The sequence below is a fragment of the Cetorhinus maximus genome, chromosome 11 (genome assembly GCF_964194155.1).
Source record: "Cetorhinus maximus chromosome 11, sCetMax3.hap1.1, whole genome shotgun sequence".
In the NCBI taxonomy this organism is placed as follows: Eukaryota; Metazoa; Chordata; class Chondrichthyes; order Lamniformes; family Cetorhinidae; genus Cetorhinus; species Cetorhinus maximus.
The window spans coordinates 81,386,114-81,398,613 of NC_135889.1; the positions used below are offsets into that span (position 1 = coordinate 81,386,114).

General features: G+C 38.0%; 1 protein-coding gene across 4 annotated transcripts in view; it reads right to left on the reverse strand.

Annotated features, from left to right (window-relative positions):
- csrnp3 (cysteine-serine-rich nuclear protein 3) overlaps positions 1–12,500 on the reverse strand; it is a 264,969-nt gene that overhangs the window by 230,482 nt on the left and 21,987 nt on the right. Inside the window, exon 1 of one of the 4 annotated variants that reach the window (XM_078552310.1) lies at positions 11,357–11,854. The exons of the other annotated variants lie outside the window; for them this stretch is intronic. The gene's annotated coding sequence lies outside the window, so the exon portion shown is untranslated. Of the gene's footprint in view, positions 1–11,356; positions 11,855–12,500 lie in introns of those variants that run through there. 4 annotated transcript variants of the gene reach the window in all.

Here is a 12,500-nt window from a genome sequence, read left to right on the forward strand (position 1 = left end):
TTTTTCTTTTGTTTCAATTTTGACCTTTATCGTTTTATTTACCAATGGTGTTTCATTCTTGGTTAATTGTTCTTGTTTTTTTTTTAAAGCAGGATATATTTCTCCAGGATATATTGATCACCTTTTAAAATATTTTTCACTGCTGTCCTATCCCTTTGTCAATAATGTCTGACATGTGTGCAAATTGGGTGTCAAGGCCCTAATGATTCCAAAGTCAAGCAGTGCAAGACCCCCTCTTTTAGAGAATCTCATTCAGCTTTCTTCATGTGCTTGGTTGGGTCTAATGCCACACTCAGATTGCATTTACACTGTAACTGCAGCATTGGTGCAAAGCCAAACAACATTTAAATTGAATCTACAGCTGAAGTGCACAATGCAACTGAGAAGAATGTGTTTATAAAAGCTAACCCCTCACTTTAATCTTTAATAGACTAGATTCCATAGAATCATGCTCAAAATATAAGCTTAAATTTTATTCAAAGAATGCTATTGTAATATTGTATTCATTTCTATAATTTTGTTTGATACACGCTCTGGAAAATTCTAGGGGATCAACTTTACACAAATATATCAATAAAGATGTGTATTTTGAAATTGAAAAGTATATCACTATCTCAAGGGTTAAGTATTACAGCTGGCTTGAGCACAGTGCACTTGGCAATACTAGGACTGTGTTTTTAAGGTTCGAAGAATATATACACAAATATGAGCAGGAATGTAATATAACTGTTATGATGCTAAACAATGAAGCCATTTTGAAACTAGATTCTTAGATACCAAACAAGCAAAGTAAAACAATAAATCTGTGTCTTAAAAGAAGTAGTGAAAACCTTTTGGAATAATAGATAAAACATACGCTAATTTTACTGTCCTGTCCTATGCAACTATAAATCTATTCTCATTAGTTTTAAATTTTATAGATGACATGATGGATACTACTTAATTGCATACTGTATTGGCCTACGACCTGACTGACAAGGAGGGCTGACATTTCAGGCCAACAATGCTAGGGGCAAGCTTCATTCATATTCATTTCATGGGCATACTGAAGTTTACTAAAAAGTCCAGAATGTTAGAAAGGCAATTTTCATCCTGAGCCAAGCTAATTATGAACATTATTAGAATGCTGCTGAATGTCAGTGAGGATTGAACCAACAGACTGACCTTGTTCAAATGATACCATAGTGAAATAAGTGAAAACAAAGCAGTAACAGGATGAAGCATTGATCTGGCCAACTTCCAATTACAAATATATTATGCTTGTTGTAAAGTCAAGAAAATTGATACAGTATTATTTTGCCCAGCACAGTATAATCAGTTTGTATGAACTGTTGATTATATGAACAGTGTAATGGTGAGAAAAAATGCAAGAATTTATTGCTCATCTGTTTACAAAGATTGTCTCAGTAATCACCTGCAGCTTATTTTTCAGTAAATCAACAGTAATTATGTGACAATTATTAAATTTCCATAATGAACAATATCATATACAAAACAGTGTTAGGATATGCACTCCTATCTTACTGTAAAGAACTTACAAAAATAACTTAAATTCTATATATTAAATATATTATTTACAATATAAATTTAAATATAAATAACGAAGGAATGAAAGGGACATTCAACCTGGCTTTCTCATGCAGCTTCACTTTCAAATTTTAGCCAACCATTTCCAGCTTTCCCTCTAGGTTTAAATGATGAGATGATTTTTTACACATTGTAAGATTGGGTAAATTTGACTTTATCCTTTTTTGTCCTGGACATGATGCATTTTGTTTTGTGCTTGAGTTCAGAATTGTTTGACTTGGTCTCAGAAAGATTGAGTTTGGAAATGGCATTTATTAAATGCTAACATGGTTACAGTGTTAAAAGGATTACTTAGACAAAACAGCTTTTGCTTTGGATTTTTAATAAAATATATACCTGCTTATAGCAATATGTTTTAAACCACAATCTGCTCAATGTTGCTTTAAAACAGAAGCCACATTATACATGGATAGACAATGGCAATGCACACTTTACTAGAGGGAGACTCAGTATAGCTTGGCAGTCATCTTGGTGGGTGCAAGAAATATTACTGTATTAAAGGATTTTAGAACTTCTATTAAGCTGATCAAAATATTTCTGATACACCTTAAATTCCAAATTGATTTTATATACCATGGCTGGAGTTTAGCATCCAGCATCGAACTTAATGTTGGCCAAGAAACCAAAATAAATATGATCTTTTATCCATGGCATAGCTTTTATCCATGGCATAGTACTGTGTAACCTCCATGTTTAAATTAGCTATTTCAGCAGTCACATTTAGAATATAAAAAATGCTATGACAATAAGCAATCCTCTGAAACAATGGATGACAGAAATAGAACTTAAAATGAAAGAGACACAAAGGTAAAAAAGAGAGAGGGACACAACTCTAAGTCAAATAAAGTAGTGACTTAATGTTTGCAGCATTTTTAAAACAAGGAAGAAGCAATTCAGAGATTGACAAAACGGTTGAATCTTATCTATAAAATAATGCAGGAAAAAAATTAAATCAATGCTGGAAGTAACAGGTATTTGCACATGAAAGGTATATGACCATCAAATGTTACCCCTCCCCCTGCATCCCAAGCATATGATATATTCAGAGCTAGACAGAAAAAGAGGGAAATACATGAGAAGAAAACACATGACTTTTGCTTGAAGATTTTAGGTTTTGAAATGTTGTAATATAGTTTAATCAATCATGTTTGCCTAGGCACATGCACATAAGGCAGGTGACCGAGGAGGCCAAATATTGTCAGAAATCATCTTTCACAATCACTTCTGCTCCTCAAAACATGCTAATGTTTACACCTAGGATAAAGTTAGTTTTTCTTCCATGATGCTAGGCCAAGGACAAATCTACAGGACCATGAATAAAATGATACTTGCTTTTATAACAATCTTTATAATTAAACCATTAAATGTTTTTTTCAGCAGCACATTTTATGACTATGTCTGAGATTTTATTTTGAATTGGTAGAGTCATGCAAATTTAATTGAGGTTAGATAAATCCATTTAACATGTTTTTCAACATTAAAACAGGCACAAACAGAAAAAAAATCAGTCCCACATGAGACCGGAGGAACTAAGTCTAAGTACAGAATGGAACTGAAATTTGGCATTCTAATGAAGAAAGAAAAGCAAGAGTCTGATTGCTGAAGGATTTAAATGCACTGAAACATAGATTGATAAAAATAATCTAACACATAACCTGAGAACAGTTTTAAAAAAAAAACATTCTACTGGAAGCTCTTCAGCATAGTTCAGATTTAAACCAATACTGATTTGAATGCAAGAAGTGTAAGCTATTGGATAAATCTGAACCTCATCTGTTATGTAACTGACACAACACCTGTAGTTGAAAAGCATTTTGGGAGAATATCTTTCCCAATAAACCATGAAGCAATGCAGTGAATCAATCAGTTACATATTTACATCTTGCCAACAGTCAAACTGCTAGTGCAGTGCTGTACTTTCCACAATATTCAAGCCAGTCAGAAAATTCCTGATTTTTTTTTTTCTTCACTCTCCTGGGAAATGTCAGTTGTTAAAAGGTTCTCGTCTTGGAAGTGATCACACATTAGGTCTATTCTTTATGATCACCTCAGAAGCGTTGCACTCGTTAAGCAATCTGTCGTAGTACTTCCATAACATGACATGCTCGTTAGTCTTCAACAGAATTTGCAGCATTACATTTACATGAAATTTTACAGCATATTTTTATTTCCCTTTTTACTACTTTAACAATACTGCTGGCTTCTTTGTGCCTTCTCTTCATAATGAATACAAAATGTCTCTGCACACTTCTTGCCTGCATGATTGAATAAAATGGCTCATCCAGAAGATGTAAACCTGACCTCATTAATTAGCACGCATTGAAAGCTTTTCCCATCTGTACCACATGTACTCTTCACAGACCAATCAATCACAGCTTTTTGCAAAGAATTACTTGAACAGCTGAAGAAGAATGGCAATATGTGTATAGACATCCTGCTGGTATCATTGGAGGTTTTCAAATCTGGCAGAGCAGCCTTTGCAGTTAATCAAGCTTCACACAGCCTAAATCCTGAGCATAATAGTGGGATGGGCAAGAAGCAGTATATTTACTAAAAGGAGGTTAATGGTAACAGACAGTACAAGAAGCCAAACGTTTAATCCTCTGAGCATTAAGCAAAGCAATTCTGCCATCACTTTCTAAATGTGAAAAGTGCCACAGTGACATCAGCATTTGAATTTGACACTGGAGCTTTAATAGACCGGAACTGCTCACCAATCCACATCAGTAGTTACACAAAGCAAATATACTCAAACAAACAAGTCCCTTGTAACATTAGCAATATTTAATATTGTTATAAAACTCAAAACCCTGGCGTCTTACTTGATCCTAATCTGAGCTTCCAATCGCATGGCCTCTCCATCACAAAGAATGCCTTCTCATACCTCCATAATAACATTCACTGTCTCTCTCTTTCTCTGTACCCCAGTTTCTGTTTTTTTTCAACTCCAGGCAGGACTATTCCAATTCACTCCTGGTCAGTCTCCTGTCTTCCACCCTCTATTAATTTTCAGTTCATGCAAAATGCTGCTGTCTCCACATTGTACTCACCAATTATCCCTGTGCTCGCTGATTTACCTTGGTTACTGACCCACAAATCAATTCTAAAATTCTCATCCTCATGTGGAAATCCCTCATGGCCTCACACCTATCACCATAACCTTCTTTAGCCCTACAAATCTCCAGGAGCAACGCATTCCTCTAACATTGACCTCTCCTGCTTTGTCTTCACCTACCTGAGCCCCAAATTATGGGCTTTGCCTCCCAAAACCCTGCCATGTTTCTCTTCTCCTCCTTTAAAATCTACTTCTATGACCTAGCTTTTAGTTACTCACTCTAATGGGGAGGCAATGGCGTAGTGGTAATCCAGAGACCCAGGGAAATGCTCTGGGGACCTGGGTTCAAATCCCACCATGGCAAATGATGGAATTTGAATTCAATAAAAATCTGGAATTAAAAGTCTAATGATGACCATAAAACCATTGTCGATTTTAAAAAAAAAACAACCTTTAGAGAAGGAAATCTGCTGTCCTTACACGTGACTCTAGACCCACAGCAATGTGGTTGACTCTTAAATTGCCCTTCTGATGGGTAATAAATGCTTGCCTACTCACATCCCATGAACGAATTTAAAAAAAAGTATCTCTGCATGGTGGCAATCTCCTTCAAAGATCTGTGATCTTCCGGACTGGTTTCAATTACCTGAGAGAAACTGAGGAATTTTCCAGACTTTCTTTCCCATGTTCAGCCCCATGTACCTTTAAGCAATTTGTTGCTTCTCTCTGAAGATTACATAGCTGCTGCAAGCGTCCAGTCATAGGAACATAGAACATTAAAAAAGATCCACATTTACAACCTTTCACAAGTTCAGGATACACCAAAGCGATTTAAAGCCAAATTGAAGTGTAATCTGTTGCCGGAGGTCACCGGTAGCGGTTGTTGGCTTAGTACAAAGAGGAGAAGAGTCAATTCTCTCCTAACTCCTAAATTCGCTTTATTCACATCGTTAGATCATCTACAGATAGCTTATATGTCTGCTTAAATATAGATATGCAGTTTACAGCAGGTTACAGTTTTATACCCAAAACTAGGATCTAAACGCACACCCAGTAGGTTTCTCTGACACTCCCTGAGTGGTCACAGAATATAAAAGCTAATACCCGAAAAGGAGAGCTGTCACTGGCCAGGTGTTCTATTCTCTCTCTCTTGTGTCTCTACGTTGCTGACGTAGGTTCTTCCACTTCGGCGATGGTTGTTCTCCGGAGTTTTCGCTGGTTCCACGCCCGAAATTCTCCATTCTTATACTGAATCTTATCTCTTCAAGCTGTGCTGTCTCTCTCCCGTTGGTTTAGGCTTGCTTGCCTAGTCTGTGGCATCTTCTCATTGGCTCTGTCCCAAGGACTTAGGTAGCATTACCTCGTTACTCCTTTCCTAAATAAGGACTTGTCTCTTATCACATTCCCTTTGTTTTCCAAGAAACTCAGCTACTTCAAACCGGTTCCAGCCAGCTCAGGCCAGTGACTGGACTCAGGTTACTTCAGGTCAAAAGTTGCTTTTGCCTGTGTCAGCAGTTCGGCTGCAGCCCCTGGCCAACAAATCACTGTAGTAATGTAGAAAGCACGGCAGCCAATTTGCACGCAGCAAATTCGCACAAGAGCAATGTGACGATGACCTGATAATCTGTTTTCGTGATGTTGATTGAGGGATAAAAATATTGGCCCAGACACTGAAGCTAACTCCACCGCTCTTCTTGGAAATGGTGCCATTGAATCTTTTGCAACCGCCTAAGGGGGCAGATGGGGTCGTGGTTTATTGCCTCATCTGAAAGATAGCACTTCTAAAAGTGCAGCCCTGGAATGTCAGCTTAAATTTTATACCATGAAATAGCCTAGACACAGGAACAGGAGTTAAGCCAGTTAGCCCCTCGAGGCTGTTCCACCATTCAACCCTTAATATCTTTTAATAAATAAAAATAGACCAATCGCAAACTTAAAATTAAAAACTGATCTAACACCAATTGCCATTTGCAAAGAGTTTCAAACTTCTACCATTTTCTGCCTGTAGTTGTGCTTCCTAACTTTACTCCTGAAAGATTTGTGCTAATTTTTAAACTATGTCCCCTAGAGTCTTAAGTCCAGTAGAAATACCATACATACGTGTGTACAAGTCTAATTTTTGGGACCCATTTTTTAAGACAAAGGTCATGGGGTTGACCTTTACACACGTAGTTTTTCAAGGGGTTGACATGTTGATTTGGGCCCAAGTGAAATCCAAAAAAGACCATCACAATAGAATAAAGTAAAAACCAACAAAACTAAAGAATTCATATTATTAAGATTTATTAATTTTATAATGTTGAAGGTATATACATTTCACCCAACGCAATATAAATACATGCTGAATCAACAACACCGCGTTAAAGTCACTTCGATCACCATGAATCTCTGAACAATTAGTCCCAATCACCTGGTTATATAACATCATTGTATGGATCTTTCTCGTCTTCATCAGTAGTAATTTCTTCCAAAAAGCAATTAATCGGTAGTAACTTCAGTATCATCATTCCACAAGTAATTGCCCTCTGTACCGCTCCTCTACGACCCATTGACACAATGCCATTGAGGGCGCTCGTTTATTTCTGCCCTTAGTGAGTGTTTTTTCAACTTCCAACATCCGATTGTTCCGCCTCTTTTAGATATATCCAAATGACAGTATCCAAGGGTTGAACAGCTCTTGTAAAACAACTGGGACTAACTGCCATATCAGTGTTTGTCGATCTCACATCACTGACTACATTGTTGACAAAGTGGGACTTGAACATGTCACAGGCGATCAAATGTTTTCTTTGCACAGTCCTCCTGGTTTCAAATTCCACACTTTGATCCATTTCTTGCAACCACCTTCATCCATCCAAAATTTCCCGTGAACATGGATGCCAATGCCTTTCTGAAATTTTTCTTTGGGGAGAGTTTTTCACTTGAATATCACCAAAGAACTGGAAATATGAGGCCCAAACACCAATCCTTGCAGTAATCCAATAGTTACAGCCTATTAATTAATTGAGTACTTGCCCATTATCCCAACTCTTCTAGCTGATGCCATTCAGCCATTTCCTAACTAGGTAAATCATTTTCCCATAATTCATGATGTCAGTCTTTTGCTGTCAATCATTTTTTGTATGTTCATACATTCCTTACACTGCTATGTTGTCAGCTGTGGAGAACTGGCAACCTAATATGCTGTGGTGGACAGCCATGAGCTGAAAGACGAAAGGTCAAATTTCAGCCTTTACTCTTATATATGCAATGGTGCAAGAACATCACCGCTGAGCAGCAAGTAACTTCTCAGCTTTCATGAGGCAGGGAGCAAAACTGGCATATAGAAGTAATGGAGAGGAATGATGGCAGTGTAGTCTATGTAGCGTCCTGACCAGAAAGGGTTTATTGATGGCAAATGATCTTTTAAACTATTAAGGGATGAGGAATCTATTTTGTGTATTGCTGAAAAAAAATTGAAGTTTTTCATCTTGCACTCATCAGGACAATTCTCAAAAATACTAAAACAATTTGTATCTGTCATCAGTTAACTGGTGCATTCTCCATGGCAAGACCTCTATCAATCAGAGTTTACTGGTCAACCAATCAGCACTCTTTTCTCATGCAGTATAAATTGTTGCTCCCTTTACATCTGGTATTCTTGCAAATTGTCCCGGTGAATGCAAGACAAAAAGTTTTGACAACATATGCCATTTTTCAGCAATATTAGAGTTCTGTACTACCAAACAACAATCTATTTTGTGTTAAATTATAAGACTGCAGAACTGAGAGATCACAAACAGCCTGATCGAGGTTAGCCATGTTGATTTTTTAAAATTATTTTGCAGGATCTGGGTGTTGTTGGCTAAACCAGCATTTATTGCCAATCCCTAATTGCCCTTGAGAAGGTGGCAGTGAGCTGCCTTCTTGAATCGCTGCAGTCCATGTGGTGTAGTTACACCTACAGTGCTGTTCAGGAGGGAGTTTCAGGATTTTGACCCAATGACAGTGAAGGAATGGTGATGTAGTTCCAAGTCAGAATGTTGAGTAGCTTGGAGGGGAACTTGTAGGTTGTGCTGTTCCCATGCATCTGCTGCCCTTGCCCTTCTAGGTGGTAGAGGTCATGGGTTTGGAAGGTGCTGTCGAAATAGTTTTGGTGAGTTGCTGCAGTGCACCTTGTATATGGTACACGTTTCTGCCACTGCATGTTGGTGGTGGAGGGAGTGAATGTTTAAGGTGATGGATGGGGTGCCAATTAAGCAGACTGCTTTATCCTGGATGGTGTCGATCTTGAGTGTTGTTGGAACTGCATTCACCCAGATAAGATTTCATTTAATTATGAACTGTCTCACAAATTCAGTCATACTTAGAGACTAATTTATCTGTAGTACAACTATAATAGGGTGCATTCTATCATTTGCTTAACCTAGATATTAGCAACTTCCACGAGGAGACCAAAGGCACTTTTCGACCAAAGACAGCCTGAAACTTCTTAATAAAGGCTGGTTCAAGTTGGTGCAGAGATAATAAATGTTACAAAATTTACATGAAGAAATATAAAAAAGGTGAGAGTAGAACGCAGAATTAGAAGATGAAACAGAAAGAGATCTAGAAAGTTGAGTGTAATGACTGTGATGTGTGAGCTTCCCTGGAAAAGCACTGCATGTGTTCCGGGATGCTGACTACAAGTATGTTCATGTAATCCTTAATAAACTTGTAGGTGCTTGATGCCTTTGTCTAAACCTCTAATCTTCTGTCACACAGACAGGGAGCTGCAGCGTCCATGTATCCTTACACTATAATGGTCAAAGCAGCATAATAAAGTTAGTCATCTGACAACATGGCTAATGGCACATATAGAAGTGTAAATTTAAAATCTTAATTAAAAATCTTAATTAAAATAACAACTACTTGATACAAACATTCTGTCAGCAAATAAACTAATAAGCAATGCTCCAAAAGCTTTCAAATAGAGACAATGGTAATTATGAAATTAAAAAAACAAATACAAACATTTGAAATAAAAATACTGTGACAGAGATGGTAAGCACAAATATTAAGGTGAGGCCTTAAGTCTAGGTTCACTGCATGTTAAGTATCTGATCTCCACTCAGTTATCAAGGGAAGGCACTGAACAGAAAAAGGCATCTCCCTACATTGAGAGAACCAAAACCAACAAGCAAGTTAACCTCCTGCACTCATTCAAACAATTCTATAGCATCACCATCAGGAATCTGGAAAGGAATTAAAAATATATTGCATTTTTGATCCATAGAATGCATTGCAGCAAAATAAGTGATAACATATTCCACTATTTATAATCAAGGCACCATACGGAAACTAGAAGAATTACTGCATTAATATAAGCATGAACAACCTTCATAATGTAGGCCTATTGTTAGAGCTTTCTTTCAAGCATTATAGTCAACATCAAAATATAGAAAATATACCTGTGGAAGCAAAATAACTAAGGTCTAGACACAAACCTCAGATACATTGGTCAGAGAGTGTAAACTGTAATTGGCTCGATTTGTTTAACCCCAACTGAAAAGAATGGTAGAAATGAAGAGTACGCTATCTAAAATACATTGTTACTTGATTAACAAAACTGGCATGAAGTCATTAAGCTCTTCGATGATTTGCCGGCAGCTAAATATTACTACTAAAATAATGACTTTCTGCTTTTCACCTAGCAGTATGAGGAAATAAACTCCAGACTTAACTGTTCTTTTGTCTCGTTCTACGTATTTTTAAAAAATAAACAGCAGCTCGAGTATCATTTTTAAAAATATTTAACATTTGACTTAAATTATCTGAAGAATCATAATTATCGCCTTTAAGTATATTTCAACCATAGAATTGTTAAAAAAAACACCATAAAAGTTGCGACTAATTTATTCTGACCATCACAACAGTATGCAGAGTATGAACAGCACGGATGATCCATTTATGTTCTTGCACTGATCCTATGCTTTTAACGAGATCATTCATTAAACAGGATCGCAATTTTAAAGCAATCCCCGTCTTTGAATAGTCCTGACGTTTTGGCTAAATAATTGCAATTTCAGTAATTTTTTTAACGGTTTTAAACATTATTATAAGTCTGTATTTACAAGCGAATCTCTCTCACTTTGATCGCTGACGGGGGGGGGGGCGATGCCCGGTGTGGAGCAGGGGGAAAAACTGCAGTATGTGAATAAAACTGCCCACTAAGTACATTACTGCAGCACCGAAATAAAGCAGCATCGTTCACAGAACCCACTGATCCAAGCTGCAAGTTAGACGGTGAGAGGCTGATGTCGATCTTCTCGGCTCGCCGCCTAAATTCAGGAAGCAAAGCGCACACGCCGATTACAAGCGCACCTTTAAATAACATTTCAACATCATGCGCTTTCGGTCCGGAGATTTTTTTTTTAAACTCGTTAATTATCGCTGTCTTTTTTTTTTAGAAAATATTTTCCAAATTCGTGTATTTTTGTCGCGGTAATACCCCACATTTTTATAAAGCCTAAAATGACAAAAGAAATGCATGTAATTGGAAAATGTACTGAAGTTGAACTATTTCTTAAACCCCGTCTGATTCATACCACCTAACCTCGCTATGTCTTGTCAAAAACAAGTTGAGTAAAATTGTTTATAGAAAAAATAAAGCTAATTTGACTCGATCAATTCTGGCTTGAATTGCTGTCTCTCCGTCCAGAGCAGTTAAGACACATTCGCCAATAGTCTACATACCCAAACCAGTGAGTTTCAATGGTTACTTTCATTAACGCCAGATGGCCAAACTGACAAGCCGTCCAAGAGTCACCGGCGATACGCAGCCCCAGGACAAACAACCTTCATTCTCCTTAGCATTCAAATGGCAGCAACCCGGAGCCTTGGCAAACACTCAAAAAAGATAAAAGTATTCAACACTAAAGTGCCATTACGTACTTTTTTTGTTTTCCCCCTGCTGAAAATCCTGCAGATCAAATGTTGAATGGGGGCTTGGTCTCGTCGTGCAGGGAAGCCCGAGGCTTCCTTGCTGCTGATCCGAGCTTGTTTTTCACCCGATCTTTGCTTTTCTGATTATTTTTGTGCAGACGCATTAATTTGCAAAGCGTGACAGTTGCATTTTTAGTTCCTTGTCCTGCCGGACTTCCTTATGTCCACATGAAGAGGGGCAAAGGAATAACGCAGCGAAGCTGACATACAATTAATAGCCCCAGCTGGAAATAGGAAGGATCCTTCCGCCTCTCAATCCAAACAATGGAGCAGCTCTGCACCGGCAGAATGGCAACACACTGTAACGTGACTTGCCTGGGCCAATCATACACGCGCCCACTAACTATATGGGCGTCATTTACATAGTCTACATGTGCACATTGCTTTTGTTGCTGAGGCACACAGGCTGCTGTGGAAAGAATAAGAGCAAAGCAAGAGCTATGCAGATGCTGCATACACATCCACACATGCCTCGAAAGCACAAAAGCCCTCTGCTTCAATGAATTTCGTATTGTAATGAGTTTATTATGTGGCAATTGTCGAGATTTTTTTCTCCAGGCTCTGCCAGTGACATTGTAATCTGGTGAAAATACGGTAAGAACGCTACTTTTGAGCCATCACCAGGTGACACATAATAATGGAACATTTTTAAAGACGTTTCATGAATTAATGCAGCAGCCCAGAACAAATGATATTTGAAAACGGCTTTAATGTTGTCCTGTCGGTTCTTAAGGAAGTTCGTCTCAGTCAGTGCTATGAATTTGAACCATGCAGGGATGCCTTCAGGACATCCCCAAAACACTTCCGCTGTCCGCCCCCCCCCCCCCGGGAGTCTTCTGCCACGACCCAGCTTCAAGTAGAACAGTTGCTTCGGGAGTCTGGTGTCTCCTTGACA